This window comes from Procambarus clarkii, unplaced genomic scaffold (genome assembly GCF_040958095.1).
Source record: "Procambarus clarkii isolate CNS0578487 unplaced genomic scaffold, FALCON_Pclarkii_2.0 HiC_scaffold_157, whole genome shotgun sequence".
NCBI lineage: Eukaryota > Metazoa > Arthropoda > Malacostraca > Decapoda > Cambaridae > Procambarus > Procambarus clarkii.
Window position 1 is genome coordinate 655,722 of NW_027189190.1, and position 19,272 is coordinate 674,993.

At 37.1% G+C, this 19,272-nt stretch overlaps 1 long non-coding RNA gene across 1 annotated transcript; it reads right to left on the bottom strand.

Annotated features, from left to right (window-relative positions):
- Window positions 1–6,273: 6,273 nt before the first annotated feature.
- LOC138361052 (uncharacterized) lies at window positions 6,274–15,422 on the bottom strand. The gene is made up of 2 exons (XR_011226767.1): window positions 13,892–15,422; window positions 6,274–13,825 (listed from the first exon to the last, which is right to left on the bottom strand). It is a non-coding gene; the product is annotated as an uncharacterized lncRNA (long non-coding RNA).
- Between the last annotated feature and the right edge of the window lie 3,850 nt (window positions 15,423–19,272).

Here is a 19,272-nt window from a genome sequence, read left to right on the forward strand (position 1 = left end):
TGCAGTGGTTGAACCCCATGCACAGATACCATAGTTGAGATAGGGATAGATTAGTGCATAATATAGAGAGATGAGAGCAGAGTTAGGTACATAATATCTGATTTTGGAGAGCATACCAACTGTTTTAGAGACTTTCTTAGTTATGTGTTGTATGTGGGTAATGAAGTTGAGTCTCTTGTCTAGGAATATGCCAAGAAACTTTCCATCATTTTTATTGCTAATGTTTACATTGTCAATCTGAAGCTGAATTGCATTTGTAGATTTGCTTCCAAATAGGATGTAGTAGGTCTTTTCTATGTTAAGTGTTAGTTTGTTGGTTGCCATCCATAAGTGGACTTTTTTTAGTTCATTATTAACAACATCATTTAGTGTATGTGGGTTGGGGTTGGAGTAGATGAGGGTAGTATCATCAGCAAACAAAATAGGTTTCAGAATGTTAGAGACATTAGGCAGATCATTAATGTATATAAGAAATAGAAGAGGTCCCAAGATGCTCCCCTGTGGCACTCCAACGGTTATTGGTAGAATGGGAGAGATTATATTATTGATGGCTACACATTGGTGTCTATCACTAAGATAGGATTGGATAAAGTCCAGTGCATGGCCTCGGATTCCATAATGATGGAGTTTACATAAGAGGTAATCGTGATTAACAGTATCAAAGGCCTTTCTCAGGTCAATGAAGAGTCCAATTGGAAACTCATTTTTGTCAAGGGCTGAGTAAATTATATCAAGGAGACTAATAATTGCATCGTTGGTACTCTTTTGAGAGCGGAAGCCAAACTGACAGGGGCTAAGAATGTCGAATTTTACGAGATAGGAGTAGAGCTGTTTGTAGATAATTTTTTCAAATATTTTTGATAGTATGGGTAGGTTCGATATTGGTCTATAGTTGTTTATGTCTGACGGATTACCTCCTTTATGAACTGGCGTTACTCTTGCTTTTTTAAGGATATCAGGGAAGGTATGACACTCAAGGGATTTGTTGAACAGCAGAGCTATAGGTGGCGCCAGGGCATGGGAGGCGCTCTTGTATACAATGGATGGGATTTCACTGATGTTCCCAGCTTTGGTTTTTAGTGAGTGTATGATGGACACAACATCTGACGGGCTGACTGGTAAGAGGAGAAGAGAGTTTGGATAGCTGCCTGAGAGATATGTGTCTGAGTCTGTAGGATTTTATTTGCAAGGTTAGCACCAATCGATGAAAAGAAGCTATTAAATTCATTCGCCATTTCTAAGTCAGATGACGGTGTAAGGCCATCCTTAGAGAGTGTTATCTGGTTGTGGGAGTGTTGTTTAGTTCCCAGGAGATTAGAGATAGTATTCCATGTGCTTTTCATGTTGCCTTTTGCTTCTTTGAATCTAGTGAATTATTAAATTCAGATTCCCAGTTAATATTGTGAAGTGCATTAGAGAGATTGACTAAAGCTGATTCACTATGTAGCCTGAATGAAAGTTTTTTGGTTTCTGGTGGTGATGTGTCAATGTTTGCTATGAGGAAAGTAGGATAGTGGTCAGTTGTTCTGTCATAAATTACCCCAGATGTAAGGGGAGCTGTTATATTAGTCCAAAGGTGATCCAGGGTAGTGGCAGATGTTTGAGTGACTCGGGTGGGCTTGGTGATTGTGGGGATTAGCATACAGGAGTGCATGCTGTTACGGAAATAGTCAACTTGAGGGTTGTTTTGAAGACCCCGGTCAATATTGAAATCACCTCCCAGAATGATGTGATTTTTGTTGTGATTGTTATTTATGATAAGATTCCTTACATTGTCAGAGAATAAAGCTATGTTGGTATTAGGAAATCTATAGATAGCACCGATTATCAGGGAGGATTTAGGGGTTTACTGGAGAACTTGGCAAAGGTATATTCACAATAGTCATCTCTATCACTAATAACACTATTGCAAATGAAGGTATCTTTGTAATATATTGCTGTACCGCCACCTTTTTTATTAGGCCTGCAGTTATGAATGGCTTTATAACCAGCTAAATTGTGGAGTTGGGTATAGTCATTACTTAGCCAAGTTTCTGTTAAAATGATGAAAGATAATTTAGTACCTAGTGCTGTAAGTAGTGCATTTATATTCAGATTCAGATTCAGATTCAGATGTTTATTCAGGTAAGGTATATACATACAAGTGATGTTACATTAATGGATTGATATATAGATAGAGCTAGTGCATACAATGCCTAAAGCCACTATTACGCAATGCGTTTCGGGCAAGAAAAACATTAATATCTAGAACTTAATACTAATTGAGCATAAAGAATAAAATGTTTTGAGAACAAATACAAATAAAGATAAAAAAAGGGGGAACATGACTGAAAAAGCAGCACAAATACAATAGGTTGACAAACAGTGTTGATTAAAAAAAAAAAAAAAAAAAAATAACAGACATGGGTTGACAATAGAGGAGTGAGGTAGATTACAGGGAATTTATTAGGTAGTGTTTAGTTTTTATCTTAAACTGGTTGAGAGAGGTACAGTCTTTAACATGGTTGGGAAGGTCATTCCACATTCTGGGCCCCTTGATTTGCAGAGCATTTCTAGTTTGATTAAGACTTACTCTAGGAATATCAAAACTGTATTTATTTCTGGTGTGGTGCTCATGGGTTCTGTTACAACCTTCTATGAAGCTTTTAAGATCAGGATTGGCATTATAGTTTAGCGTTTTATATATGTGTGCTTGTAAGACACATGGTGGTGGTGTACCATGGGAGAGTGTGCTTGTAAGACACATGATGGTGATGTACCATGGGAGAGTGTGCCTGTAAGACACATGGTGGTGATGTATCATGGGAGAGAGAGCCAGTAAGAGACACAGACTTTCACCCAAAACGCTATACGTGCTATTGGCTGTACAAGAATGTAAGAACCCTTGTATACAAAAATAATAAATAAATACAGTAATATATCATAATATATTACTGTATTATATCATAATTATGTAAAATATCATCATTCCTATTGGTTAGCTTTCTAAGTTTTCTCAAGCATTACATGGGTTACAGTGTGCAGGTGTTTAACATTAGGGGGGGGGGGGGCAGGGTCCATGCAGGTTTCACATACAGCTGTAATTAGGACAGTTTCAGTCTCATCTGTCTGCACCTCACAGTGTTCTACAATGTTAAAGATTGTTCTTTTAAACCATTTCATATATTATTGGGACAAGAGGCATCATCTATAACTTTTGTTACTCCTCTGCATGGACCTTTTTTTTCTAATTTCACCCCATAGGTCCTCCATAGGCAATTCCACGACCAAGAGATGGCTTCCTGAACCTTGCAGGAATTAACTTCACTGAGGACCAAATCACTCTCCTTAATCTGGGTATAAACTGTCACGTTATGTCCAGACCGAGTGAGATGGCCCGGAAAGTGGAGTTGGAAATCCTGTTGGACGACATATTCGACCTCGAGACACAAAAGAAGGTCACTACCAAAGATACCTTACAAGCAGAACTTATTGCGGAAGGAGGAAAGAATCGAGGCAATTACAGAAGCACCATACTGTCCCCCGAGCTCAAAGCGGCAGCTAAAAGCCTTCGTGAGAACAAGGAGATAGTTGTCAGGAGAGGCGACAAGTCGCCAATATACGTCATTCTTAAAAAAGACGAATATCTGGCGAAAATGAACCTCATACTCTCTGACCAAACTAAATTCCAAAGGGTAACGAAAGACACTACAGACGAATTAAAAGCAAAGGTCAACAAACTGATCGAAACTGTGAACGCCAAGAAATCTGGACTCCACCTGCCAAAGATTATTGGGGAATATAAACCTGGATATGCGTATGGAAATGTCAAGACACACAAGCCTGGAAACCCACTTTGGCCAATCATAAGCCAGATACCCACACCCACGTACAGACTGGCGAAGCGACTCAATGGCCTGCTGACTCCTTATGTCCCTTGCGCCTTCAGCCTGAAGTCTCCAAAGGAATTTGTTGACTTACTGCGGGGCACACGGGCCACAGGAATAAGAGCCTCGTTGGACGTAGAATCACTGTTCACCAACGTACCTGTGGATGAGACAATCGGGATGATAGCCGACAGAGTGTATCGTGATCCAGCCTGTACTCCTCTTGACATACCAGAAAATATTCTAAGGAAACTACTCCAAGCTTGTACTAAAGAGGCACCCTTCTTGAGCCCGGATAGGCACATGTATAAGCAAGTAGATGGGGTCGCCATGGGTTCTCCTCTAGGTGTCCTGTTTGCAAACTTCTACATGGGTACCATCGAGCAAAAAGTCTTAGTCGACATGAACTTGAAACCGGCCATATACTGCAGGTATGTTGACGACATTTTTACACAGGTACCTGATGTCAGACATCTGCAGGAGCTGAAGGAAGCGTTTGAGCAGAGTTCCGTGCTGCGTTTCACTTACGAGATGGAAAAGGATGGGAAGCTGCCCTTTCTAGATGTAACAGTCATGGAAAAGAGCGGAGGTTTCCACACTGCAGTCTACACTAAGGAAACGAGCATAGGAATGTGCCTAAATGCCAACAGCGACTGCCCAGACAGGTACAAGAGGAGTGTTGTTAACGCATACGTCGACCGTGCTCTCAGCCACAGCTCAGAATGGAAGCAAGTCGACGAAGAACTCTGTAGGGTAAGGCAGGTCCTAGTCAACAACGGCTTCTCCAATGGTTTCGTCGAATACATCATAAGAAGGAAAGTGAAACCCCATGCAACCTCTGAAGAGACAACTAACTCAACACCTATACCCCCTATTAGACTATTTTACAGGAACTTCTTTTCCACAGCTCATAAAACGGAGGAAAGGGTCCTGAAAGATATTGTTAATAGAAACGTTATCCCTACAGACAAAAATCAGAGGATACAACTGACGATTTACTATAAAACCAGAAAAACGGCCAGCCTACTCATGAGAAACTCTCCAGACACAAAACAGAACGCTTTAAAAGAGACCAACGTCGTCTATGCCTTCAAATGCCCTCTTGGGGACTGTAAGCTCCAAAAAAACCAGTATATAGGCAAGACAACAACATCTCTTTCTAGGCGTTTAACGATGCATAAGCAACAGGGCTCCATTAAGGAACATATATATCTGGTGCATGTGCAGCTTGAGTTAAATAGCCTGTCTTTATCTACCATATCAATTCCCTTGAGAATGTTGTATATGGTAATCATGTCCCTTCTAACTTTGTGTCTTCCAGCGATGTGAGGTTTAAATCCCATAGTCTCTGTCAGGCAGTCAAGAAGGATAAGAGGACTGGACCCAGGATAACAGCCTCATTAGACATTAAGATGAAAGTCTGGCCATCACCACACACTCAGACTTTGACAAAGCACTCAGGAGAGTGCGAAAGACTTGGTGTAAATTCCTTACATAAACTTCCCATATGCACAAGTGTGAGATTTTTATCCTAAATAATTTTGTCTTCCGCCAATAGTCTTTAACTGTTCTGGTCTTTCATTAAAAGACCAGAAGAGGGGTACCACTCGGTACCCCTACTCAAATCTCTGAATATGTTAGATATTAAGTCACTGCACATTCTCTCATGTGTATTATACATATATAAAACGCTGAACTGTAATGCCAAGCCTGACCTCAAAAGCTTCATTAAAGGTTGTAACAGAGCCCATGAGCACCACACCAGAAATAAATTCAGTTTTGATATTCCTAGAGTACGACTTAATCAAACTAGAAATGCTCTACAAATCAAAGGACCCAGAATGTGGAATGACCTTCCCAACCATGTTAAAGACTGTACCTCTCTCAACCAGTTTAAGATAAAAACGAAGCACTACCTAATAAATTCCCTCTAACCTACCTTACCCCTCTATTGTCAACCCATGTCTGTTTTCTTAAACAACGCTGTTTGTCGACCTAATTGTATTTGTGCTGCTTTTTCAGCCATGTTTCCCCCTTTTTTATCTTTATTTTTATATGTTCTCAACACATTTTATTCTTTATACTCAATTAATATTAAGTTTTTAGTAATTAATGTTTTTCCTGCCCGAAACGCTTTGCGTAATAGTGGCTTTAGGCATTGTATGTACTAGCTCCATCTATATATCGATCAATTTATGTAAAATCTTTTGTATGTATGTACCTTACCTGAATAAACATTTTATTTTATTTATTTATAAGGGATTTAGCCATATGTAATAATGATGCTCATTTATAATTAATTTCAGCATTTCAGCATTTATAACATTTCTGTTATAAACAAAAATTGGAATCATATGAATATTTGTAAATATAAACATTACATCAAGGATCATCCAAATAATACAACTTTTACTATAAAATATAATAATACTTTATTTACAAGAAAGTGTTCAGCTATCCCCCTTATAAAGAAGACAAGCTTACATAGAGTAAGGTGAAGCAGTAGTGACGCTAAAACTTAAAACTAACAAGGCACTATTTCCCATAGTGGATGAGACTTTGAAAACTCGGTGAAAAGTATACGAGTTGGTGGCAAGAAGTCCGTCATGTATAGCAAATGGAAGAATGATTAAAGGCAAAATAATGTTTGTGTAATTACCTAAGTGTAGTTACCGGATGAGAGCTACGCTCGTGGTGTCCCGTCTTCCCAGTACTCTTTGTCGTATAACGCTTTTTGAAATTACTAACAGTTTTGGCCTCCACTACTCTCTCATCTAACTTGTTCCAACCGTCTACCACTCTGTTTGCAATAGAAGACTTTCTAATATATATTTTTTTAGTACCTTTGTTTCCTTAGCTTGCATCTGTGTCCTCTTATTATTTAAGTTGCTGGTTTCAGGAATTCCTCTTTGTCAGTTTTGTCAATTCCTGTTATTATTTTGTAAGTGGTGATCATATAACCACTTTTTCTTCTAATTTCCCACTTTGGCATATTTAACGCAGCTATCCTCTCTTTGTAGCTCTTGTTTTTCAGTTCTGGAAGCCATTTTGTAGCATGTCTTAGTGCCTTTTCCAGTTTATTGATGTGCTTCTTGAGGTATGAGCACCATACAACTGCTACATATTTTAATTTTGGCCTCACAAGAAGTCATGAACTCACCATTTAAACTCATGGTGAAATACATGAATTCTTTAGTATTTCACCATCAATGCAATTGAAAGCGAGTCTAAAGTTGGAAAGCGACGCATATGCATCTCCCACATTGTTATTAATGTGTTTCTCTTGTGTGTGTGTGTGTGCATGTGTGTAATTACCTAAGTGTAGTTACAGGATGAGAGCTATGCTCGTGGTATCCTGTCTTCCCAGTACTCTTTGTCGTATAACGCTAAGTGTGAAAATAAATATATCTTATAAATAAAATACTGTATAAATTTTCAATTGGTTTCTGCAAGTTAATCACATTATGAATGGCATTCCAAAACTTTCATCTAAAATATTGTAATTTTGAGGACACTGATAATATCCAAGATTTAGTTAGGTATCCTAAAACAATTATTGTCATCGTTAGTGATATGAGTATGGATTTATGATATAGTATGAGCAGATAAATATTGTAGTTACGTATAAAAGGTTATTACTATGGTTGACTGATGCTTCGCAATGGTTGTCTGGAGTACATACTTGCAAGTATTTGTTAGTGAAATACTGCACATTTACATATACATATGTGCATATGCTTACCTATCAGAGCTAGCCTATTAGTGACTACAGAGCAGTGAGATTTAGCTCTTCATGTTCTGCCTTCTAGCTGATTATATTTGGTATACTAATTAGAGTATCTTTCTCTTAACATTAGTGTTTTCAAATTATTTTTATTTATTGTGGATGGAATTGACTTCAGCAACCTCTTCAATGCATTCCACTTGCCAACCGTTCATATAGGGAACAAAAACTTCATTACAACTCTTTGACTCAATTGTAAGTTCGTTTCCACTGATGTCCCCTTATCCTGCTTCTTTTTCGTTAAAATAGGTTTTCTTTAAGCACCTTATCTCTTTCCCTAAAGATCTTGTACGTAGTTATCTGTGTATGTGTAATTACAATTTCCTAAGTAATTACCTAAGGGTAGTTACTGAATGAGAGCTACGCTCGTGGTGTCCCGTCTTCCCAGCACTCTTTGTCATATAACGCTTTGAAACTACAATGTGTGTGTGTTTATGTGTATGTGTGTGTGTTATTACTTAAGTGCAGGTATAGGATGAGAGCTATGCTCACCTTCTCCTGCCTTTCCTATAATCTTTGTCATACGACACATTGAAATTACTACTGTAATGCTTTTGGCATCCACCACCTTCTCACTAAGCTCATCCAGCCTTCTACAACTCTATTGGCAAAAGACAGTGTGTGTAGGTGTATGAGAAAGTGTTTCTGATTAACACCAGGAGAAAATACACATATGAAAGATGAAAACTAAATCATCTTAAAAAATAATCTCATATCAATATCGCATTTTATCCTAAAATTGCAATACTGCATAGTGTTCAATCAAAATAAAACGAGGTACTAATTCGTTTTGATGGGGGACAAGAAGCTTGTGTATATATATACACACTTTAGGCTTGTATTCAGGTCCTTTCTCCCCCCCCCCCCCAAGGTTGAACTACTGATCCCTTCCCAGGATGCAACCCCCATAACAAGCTGCCTGACTCCCTGATACCTACTTACTGCTAGGTGAACACAGGCATTAGCTGAAATGAAATGTGCCCAGCCATTTCTCTCACTGCCCGGGAGTCGAACCCGGGATCCCCCGATTGTGAGTCAACCCTGAAGCCAACTGAGCTATGAGATGGGGAACATAGATTTAAATACACTAATGATGTATGTAGGCAATGTAAACTCACATCCATTAATGATGTATGGAAAAACATAGACTCAAACATACTAATGATGTATGGAAAAACATAAGACTCAAACAGGACTAAAACAAATAAATGACAGTAAATCTGAAATGAGATACACTAAATTAAATCATACAGTATACAGTACTGAGTCAAATTCAATGGCGAAACGAAGTGTATTTTGCTTTAAACATTTTATACACCATATAAAATACTAATGACTACAAGCTAGTGGATTCATCCTTCAATAAGCGCAAGAGTATTAGCCGGACGAATACCACATCTGGTATTTGGACACAAGATAATATCCATAATGATATCAACGCAGACCCTGTCATGACGATATCATTGCCACATAACTCACGTCAAGTCTCATCCCTAAAACTCATTGACTTAATTCAACAAGTCCTTAAACATACAAAATTAAAAAAACGTGGAATAGCACGCATACAATTCCAAAAGATAAAATATTATCAAACTTAAAAGGATAGAATCACATAGTAAATAGTACCTGGAAAAACAGCCTAAAGTAATTTTATATTTTAAAATTAAGTTCATGAAAAAAAAAATATTTTAAATTGATCATGGAAATTTTCAATTAAAATCATTTTAGAAACACAAAAGGAACTGGATTGGGTGTTGAAATAGTGAGAAGGAGACTTATACACTAAGACAGCTTCGGAATACAGATTCGTCAGTATAGACAGATTCGTAAGTATAGAGATAACTACATACAGAAGTTATTACAGGTTCATTAACTGTATTCATGATAAGTACTACAAGAAAATCACAAGATATTTTGCCTAAAAATTTGGAAATTAAAATCACTTAATATAATTTAAACCCATAACCTGTGTTATGGATCAGTTAGCAAATCATGGGCACAAAAGACACTCAATTGATAGACAAAATCTTACACAGTAGTTTGATACATTTACTATGAGATTCCTTTAGTCTCAATCTCATTACAGTAACTCAAATTTTAACAGAGAAATGCTGTTAAATAATTACAATTAAGAGTTCTACTACAATAGGATATTTGCTCTTGGCTATTTTTTTTCACGTCAATTTCAGATTTTAATTTCCTAACGTATTAACATATGCAGCAAATAACTATTCTCTATGAACAGGTCAAAACTATATTACTTTCTCTCAAATTTGTGCGTAAATTATATACTGTTAAATATTGATAATTTGGAGGATTGCTGAGTCTTCAAATGCAGTACAGTACAGTATATTCAGACAGCTGTCAACCCTGTCATGCAGTATATTCAGACAGCTGTCACCTCTGTCATGCAGTATATTCGACCAGCTGTCACCCCTACATTACAGTATATTCACCCAGCTGTCACCCCTGTCATGCAGTATATTCAACCAGCTGTCACCCCTGTCATGCAGTATATTCAACCAGCTGTCACACAGTATATTTAACCAGCTGTCACCCCTGTCATGCAGTATATTCAGACAGCTGTCACCCCTGTCATGCAGTATATGTTCAGCCAGCTGTCACCCCTGTCATGCAGTATATTCAGACAGCTGTCACCCCTGTCATGCAGTATATTCAGACAGCTGTCACCCCTGTCATGCAGTATATTCAGACAGCTGTCACCCCTGTCATACAGTATATTGCCAGCTGTCACCCCTACAGTAGTCTATTCTCAGCCCGACACATCTGCTTGTATATCCACACTGCATAAAAAAAAGCATAATTTAATACTTATATTTGTTTACTACAGATTGGTAAATATTACCTTTATACAACCATAGCATACAGCTGATACACCTACATCACTGATTAGCACAGTGAATTATTTTAGTTTACACTGCTCACAGCATATACACTGTAATTCAGTTTGCTAATATGAGAATACACAAAGCTGTACCACATGTACCAAACCTCAGCCCTGTAAGAAGCACCTTATAAAATATTACAACTACTCACATAGTTCCATTTTCTTATTGTATTTGTATTCTCATTACTTCCATTTGGCATATATATATATATATAATTTATAGTTATGGACAATTCTCGCTTTTTACAGCACGCGCTCTTCTGTTTTCATTATGGCTGCCATGCTTTGTATTTAGTGTCTCAGTTGAACACTTTTGTTATTTCAGAATAACAGAATTATTGTTATTTCAGAATAACAGAATTATTGTTATTTCAGAATAACAGAATTATTGTTATTTCAGAATAACAGAATTATTGTTATTTCAGAATAACAGAATTATTGTTATTTCAGATTTATTTCTTTGCTTAAACTTGTATTGAAGCAGCATTTCCAAAGCCACAGTTGTAAGTGAAAAAACCCTGACCTATGCAGGCCTTGTATACAGCCTTACCTTGCTTAACAACTGTGGTACTATGATGCTACTTAAAAATAATGGTAATATGACACAATCTATACTTTTTATCTCCCCCTGTTTTGAAGTAAGGTTATTTTCTATTAGGAATTTTCAGCTAGCGTCTATTTAGGATTAGAACTGCTCAGTTTTGGGGGGTATTTTTGTATCGTGCATTTACCTAATTTACCCAAGGGCCACTAACCCTAGTGAGCTCGATGAGGACAGGAAGCCAGTGGCTTGTCGAAGGTCCCATCCAAATTTGCCTTGATGATCCTTTCCCGTTATAATGTAAAACTCGAGACAGTTTTGGCCGTTACAGCTTCCATATGGTGTGTCTATGTGAGTGGCTGCTTAAGAACGAGTTGTGAACACTTTTTATACGCAAATATTTTATATTTTTTGTGTCTGGTAAAGCAGAGGTGCGCTTAATGACATATAACAAATATATAACTGCAAGGATATCAAGAGGTAAAGAGATGTATTCATCCAGTCGGCCATGTGAAGGTCACGGCACCTTTAAGCAAAGTCTAAACATCTGATGACAGCAATACCTGCCTTTTGGTGCTGTTTCCCATTTTTAATACAAATAAGGTTTAAGGATGGATGATGTGATATAAAGTACAATGCGGTAAGGCTGATTCACGCATATATATATACTGCAGCGTAAAGATGTGTGGATAATCATCACTTACATATGAAAAGCTCTTATGTTGCCAGTATCGTAATCACCAAAAAAGTTCATGATGAAAGAAGTAAGTTTTGCTAGGTAAAGAAACCCTATAAATGGACTTTTATATCCATTTTATATCACTGCTCCTTAATCTTAAATAGGAATCTGATATTTTCCTAACAATTGACAGAATACAGAATTACTGAAATACATATGGCTTCTGCACATTACAGCAGTACAATAGCCTCTAAGGGAAAAATGTGTTATGCAATATATGTAAACGATTCAAAAATGCAATATCTTTCCTGCATTCAAAATTCAAGCAATTCTCCACACTCTACAAATTCACAATATTTGCTTAGTAATATGTGATGAGCTTTTGAGCCACCACAATGTCTTAATTCAAGAATTAATTACTTAATTCTTAATTATACATTAAAGTAAAGTCCTAATATCACAGAAATTGATCAAATTCTGTTTTTAAAATCCAGTGAACATAGCATGAACAAACATTATGTAGTTTTGGAGGTGCTGTATATAAATTATGTGTAAAGACTAAACATGTAACCTCACTACATAAATAATAAAGGGAATTTTACAAACTGCATTTTATCCATATATCACAAAACAAAATTATGGTAGTTGCATTAGCTGTCTTATTCAATCTAGAAAAAATGTATCTCGATACGCCAAATTTAGGCTTTTCAATTACAGAAAAAAATGAGGATACAAATGACATTTAAAAATGGTTAAAGCTCCTAATATATATATTATGTGCGTCAGAAATACTCTTGTGATTCAATTTCCATTCCAATTTTGCATCTAATACTGAAAGAACTCACAACTCTCTCTCCTTCTCATAAATTAATTTAAATGAGGCAGGATACACCTCTGCTCACACCCATTAGACATTACAGCACAACTTGTATGCACCTAACAGTGACAAATTCACAGCAGCATCTATTATATAAATGGATATGATAGCCATGTTGAATCTAATCATTCATTTGGTTTCACCGCAGAGCAACATAGATTTGGCAACACAACAAAACACAGAGCACCGGTGGGCTTCTAGTGGCCCTGGTGGTGAAAATAACCAAAATGGCTCTGTGGAGAGGAGGAGGTTACGCGGAATCGGTTCTGTATGCAAGTCACAAAACCGTTTTATTTTCAGTTAAAAGACTCGCGATTACTATACATTAGGTAATACAAATTTGTATAAAAAATGATTTAATATCACTTCTGCTAACAGTAAATTAAGAGGACTTTCAACTCCAAACTAAATACTCACCACCACCACCCTCTTCATCTCCACAAAAAATAGGCCTTAAAAAAAAAATAGAAAATAATGGGAACTAAATGCCCACTATTTAAACAGTGATCCTTAGTGATCACTGTCATTAGGCTACATTGTCTATACTTAACTATTTTTTTCAGAATAATGAGCAAACTGGACACACATCTCTAACAAGTATAAATCAAGTCACATAATATTTGATGAACGATGGGTTGATGTGCCAATGTCAACAACAGCTCATGAAGAGCAACTAAACATCTTCTAACACATCTCTACCTCAGCCTTTGAGCGCTCAGTAAAGAAACAATGTTGTAAAATAAGGACCGGATATAGCAGCAGCCTTACGAGTTAATTTCAAAACTATTTAAAGCCTTTTATAGGCATAATCCTTTGAGATGAATGTTATTATGTATATGTGGAAAACAAAATTATAATATTATACTTTAATTCTAATGGAAGTTTAAGAATTCTAATGGAAGTTTAATATAAATATTTAGAAAAGCTTAAGACTTTAAGTCTGAGATGAATACTGAATGTAATGGACTGGATTTAATTATTTGTTAATTTCTTGAAAGATTTATCACATAATTAAACATATAGTGCCTATTTTTCCTAGAATTTTCTGGCAAGGACACTAGGTGGCACAATGAATGATGAGTACATTGCTTATTCATCATTATTAGATGGTTAAAGATGTGTTGGGTCTGGCTAGTAACTAGATGGATGACTGCAGACAGTATCCCTGACCTGCTGCATGGGTAACAGCTTCTCCATATCAACCTGCTGTATGGGTAACAGCTTCTCCATATTGACCTGCTGCATGGGTAACAGCTTCTCCTCCATATCAACCTGCTGCATGGGTAACAGCTTCTCCATATTGACCTGCTGCATGGGGTAACAGCTTCTCCTCCATATCGACCTGCTGCATGGGTAACAGCTTCTCCATATTGACCTGCTGCATGGGTAACAGCTTCTCCTCCATATCAACCTGCTGCATGGATAACAACTTCTCCATATTGACCTGCTGCATGGGTAACAGCTTCTCCTCCACATCAACCTACCCAGGCTTTGCGCCCTGGAGAGGCCACTCCAGACTGACAACCAGAGCCCAACTCCATAGTTTCCTGAGAGAGATAGAGGCCTAATACTAAGGAAAGGGTCTCACAGTCTCCACTTTCTAATACCTTTCACTCATAACCAGTCTAATAAATATTTTGACAATATGCTGTCACTACAAAAGCACAAATAACCTTGATATTTTGAGTTCAATAAGTTGCACATTTTGATATTATAGCCAAAACCATTTGAATAACATTACACTGTGAAAACAGAGCATTCGTATCTGGATTTAGAAATAAAATGGGATACAGTATAGATCTGATTTGAATGCAAAGCAAAAATTCTGAATACAACACATTTCTGAGTAAAATACAGAAGGCTCAAACATCTAAAACATTACACCTTGACAACACCCTCAGACATGATCACTCCAGCTGAGTAATGCAACATCCTTTCTCTTGGTCTTCTTACTGATATATCACAATAATAGTGAACAAATCCGCATGGGCCATGACGAGGATACGAACCTGCGTCCGGGAGCATCCCAGACACTGCCTTAATCGACTGAGCTACGACAGGGTAAAAGGGTTGAAACCGAAGTTCTACTGAACTTACTGGATCCCGTAGCCTCTCCGAGGCACAAACTTGGATTTGTTCATTTGATGCATCACGTTAGTGTGATCTCTGTGTGTAGTCACAATAATAGTGTTTTCATTAAATATTTTCCAGTCAATGCATTGAGTAGAGATTAAACACACATATACCAGGGTGATATTACATTGAACACTTTAGTTGATGATATTGCACTGACTGTTCACCAGGTCATCCACATAAGATATCCTCCAGCCACTAATCATGTATCCTCGTGATGGGTTTATGAAGAATACATCCTGAACTCTTTCTTATAATACAAGAGACAGAACTTATTCCTGTTGTTCCATATATGACAGTGATAATATTACAAGACACTACACTGACAAATATAATACTACCTTTAATATCAAGTTCACAAAGTCTGGTTGTACCAGAGAACAGTACTGCCTTTCTTTCTTATGCAGCATCTCGTGACTGATGTCGTCAACTCCTTGGACTCTTCAGATAACCCACAACATATACACAAACACAAACTACCTCACACCCTCAAACACAAACTGGTTCGATTCAGATCTTTTCTCAAATGATTACCTGTATAAACTAATTATAAACTGAGAACCAAGATAAGGCTTTAATACAACAGCTCACCAGATGTGTATGTAGGTGTATAGGAGGCCTGGTCGAGGACCGGGCCGCGGGGGACACTAAGCCCCGAAACCAACGCAAGGTAACTACAAGATAAGTGTGAAGTAGAGTTATTATTTGTGATTTATTCAACCTACTTGGAGTTCTGAAATGACCTTGACATCAGTCAAGAGGTAACATACATACAAAGGTAAGTCCTCCCTGGGAAAATACTGTATAACCAAAAACGGCAACTCAAAGAAATGCATGCAAGTAAATTCGGTTAAACTTGCATTTCTTAAACTTGCGTTTCTTAAACTTGCATTTCTTAAACTTGCCTTTCCTCGAGCTTTCGAGCTGATCAAATTACCAAAGTGCAAACACATGAGCAAATTAAAAATAAATTCAAATCACAGATAATAGTGGTTTCTAGTCTTTATGAGAAAGAATTTTAACATTATAATGGCAATCAACACAAATAATACATAAATGAAATATAAAAGCCAATGCAAAATGCTAAAATAGACTTTTCTTCTCATACCTATATCATGTAACATCATTTTTTGTTTAGAGCAGAGCATCAAGAGTGAAATCTCTTGATTGAAGTCGAAAAGAGTGAAATCGCTTGACTGAAATTGAAGATTGAAATCTCTTGATTGCTCTACATAGCAAATGAACAACTAACAGTTTATAACAAACTAGACTTAATTATGGAGCTCACTATTTTAATTTTATTAAGTAAAGTATATAAAGCAGTTACCATTTACCACTGTATTTACCAGTTACCATTGTTTCTCGGACGTAGGTTCGAATCCTCGTCACGGCCCTTGTGAATTTTTTCAGTTACCATTGTATTTACCAGTTACCATTGCATGGAGAAGTACAGAAGTTTGATACCATTATCACCAATTTTACCCATTATGAAGAGAAATATGGCAAGGCACAACTCCATTAGTAGAGGTAAGCACATAGTACATGCCTCATTACTTGTTGTAGATTCTAATTTGATCTCTCAAGATTGTGGGGGATTGGGCACTTAGGAATTTGGATAAATCTGCCATTTAAATACTGATCAGCTCCTTACGGGCCTGACAGCTGAGTGGACAGCACTCGGGATTCGTAGTCCTGAGGTTCTGGGTTCGATCCCCGGTGGAGGTGGAAAGAAATGGGCTGCAAATTTACTTTCAGCCTGATGCCCCTGTTCACCTAGCAGTCAATAGATACCTGGACCTAGATTCAGGAAGCTCTGTGTATTTCTTCGTAAGTGGGTTTGCTACGAAGGTTCCTAAGTGCGCCCTAAGAAGATGCTTAGGTGCGATTCAATAAGGTATACTTAGGAAGAAAATTGTTGGTTCACCTGCGTGCCGATAGAGGTCACTACTGTGTTTCGTTTGGCCAATCAGAGAGCAGCAACATTCTTCATATTAAAGATTTAGCGCTGGCTTATCGGAGCTCTACTGCCTCCTATTTACGTCGAATTTTCTTATAAAATTAGTATATTTCGAAGTAAAACAATGTTTTTTCAACTTCTACAGCCAGCACCGACATTGTAGTAAACAAATGTTACATTTGTTGTTTACCTACGTAATTAACGAGTCTACCCCATCTGCCTGCGTACATCTCTGCTGCTACCATGCCAAACAATTCTAAGCTCGGCAAGGCCGTAAAGAATGATAGCACACCTATCAGGATGAACCCAACCAGCCAAGCTAGCAACAGGAATAATGCGGCTGTCTCCCCCTTAGGGGCTACCGGGGGGAGTACCGAACCTCCCTGCGTCAACAATAACAAACCTTCCCAGCGGGTCCATAGAATTACCCCAATCATCCCAAATCAGGCCAAAACTACCCAAAACGTATTAGCATTACGTAAGTAATGAAGAAATATGGTATATTTACTTACTATAATGTTGGTGCTACACGTAGAACATGATCAAACCTATTTTTTCTCTGAAATAATCTAATTTCATAACGAAATGAGACGTAAATATGTGAGAGGTGACGCCATAGGAAGTCGACGGTCCAAGCGACAATTGTGTGGAGCGACTTATCCAAGATATATGGTCGCCTGGAGAGTGTTTGCTGCCATAACAGCCTCCTGTACACAGTGATCCAGTCGTCGTATTTCATGGCTCAAATTGTCGCAAATTTAATTGGTAATATTAACAAGTAGAATGTGTATTTATAATAATATTTTTCATAAACAGCCACAAAATATTTAATATTTATTAAAAAAAAGTGTCTGGAAGTTAAATCAATTCCACATGACAATAAATTTGTTATATAGATACTAGCGTTATTCGTTGGTATGCGTTCGCTATTTAAACTACTCCAGTCCTTTTCGTTCATAGAACACCGAACCCTACACGCTCTCTGATATATTGCTTAATTAACAAATATTCACAAATAAAGATTATATTTATATATGTTATCAGAAAGGCAGATATAAAATAGTTTGTGTTAATGCATCACAGAGATTATACCTTATTAGAGAGGAAAAATATTCATATTTTAAACAAGGCTTCTTGGCCGACGCTCTCCCTTTCGATGGGAACTATGACCTTTTGAAAATCAATGTTAATTGAATCTATATATTATAAAAAACGAAGTTTTTTATGTCATCAGAAAGACATATAAGCTGCATGTTAATACTTTGGTATAAATATAACTGAAGTGAAAGTGAAGATATATGCCTTTTTATAGTTACTTGATGGCTCGCTCAGGGAGTGTGAAGGCCTGCACACAAGCCAATCAACATGTATGTATTATTGTACATGTATGTATGATTATGTGTACATGTATATATAACATTAATAAGAGGAAATGAAGATGAAGAAATGATAAAAAGAATGGCAATAGTGGATAGTAGTAACACACTTAAGAATTATTCAGTAATAAATACAAACTCGTCCTTCACCTATGATAAAGGAAAGTCAACTTGGAAGGATTCAATTTACATGAGATTAAGATTAGGATACAAATATATCTGGCAATACGGAGTTGATGTCAGTGAAAAAGATAAGGAGTGTAAATTATGTAGTATGCCGCACGCCCACACCTTAGAACATTATGTATTATAGTGTCAACTTATTGATAACTATAGAAATAAGGAAATAAGTAATGTACCACATCAAATTGTTTGTATGTGTGATAATGGTATGATAGACAGTATACTTAGGAGCTACAAAAATTTTGCCCCAAGAGTGTAACAATTGTATGCTGTACTTACTATATTAACCTGCAATGTTAAATGGGATTCTTGTAATGTTAATTGTCTATTTGTACTTACTGAATTTGTGCGCCCCTTGAGGGACTTGAAGTAGAGGGGGTAGAAATAGCCTAAGTTACTCTATCCCTTTGAGATGTATTTTTTTCTTGTCTCAATAAACATACTTGAACTTGAACTATAAATATTTTTGGCTTCCTGACCATAAAGTTACCGCCGCAGTCGAGGGTAAGAGACCGGATGTACCCCATATACAAGCCGCACTAGCTATTAGTTCATAAAAGCTGACAACTTACCCAGATAAACATTACTTCCTAATTATATATATATATGCAAATAATACAATTAAAATGTTTAAAACATGATTATATATATGTATCATGTGGACAGTTTTTAATGTAATTTTTTCTCCTGATATTCGGGTTCTTTATTATGCTTCATCTTGAGGCAAAGCCCAATACCTTACGCCATATTGATGCTCTGTCCACAGATCATTCTCTCTCTCAAATCATATACATTGATGGTTTCCTACACCGCCACACGGGTGCAGCTGCAAGTGCAGTTGCCTCTACCCATCAGACAGAACTATTTGCCTTGCTTGTTACACTAAAATGTGTACAAGTGTGTGTGTCTATGTATGTATTAACACGATATACTGAACGGGGTGAGAATAGCTTGAGCTACCTCATCCA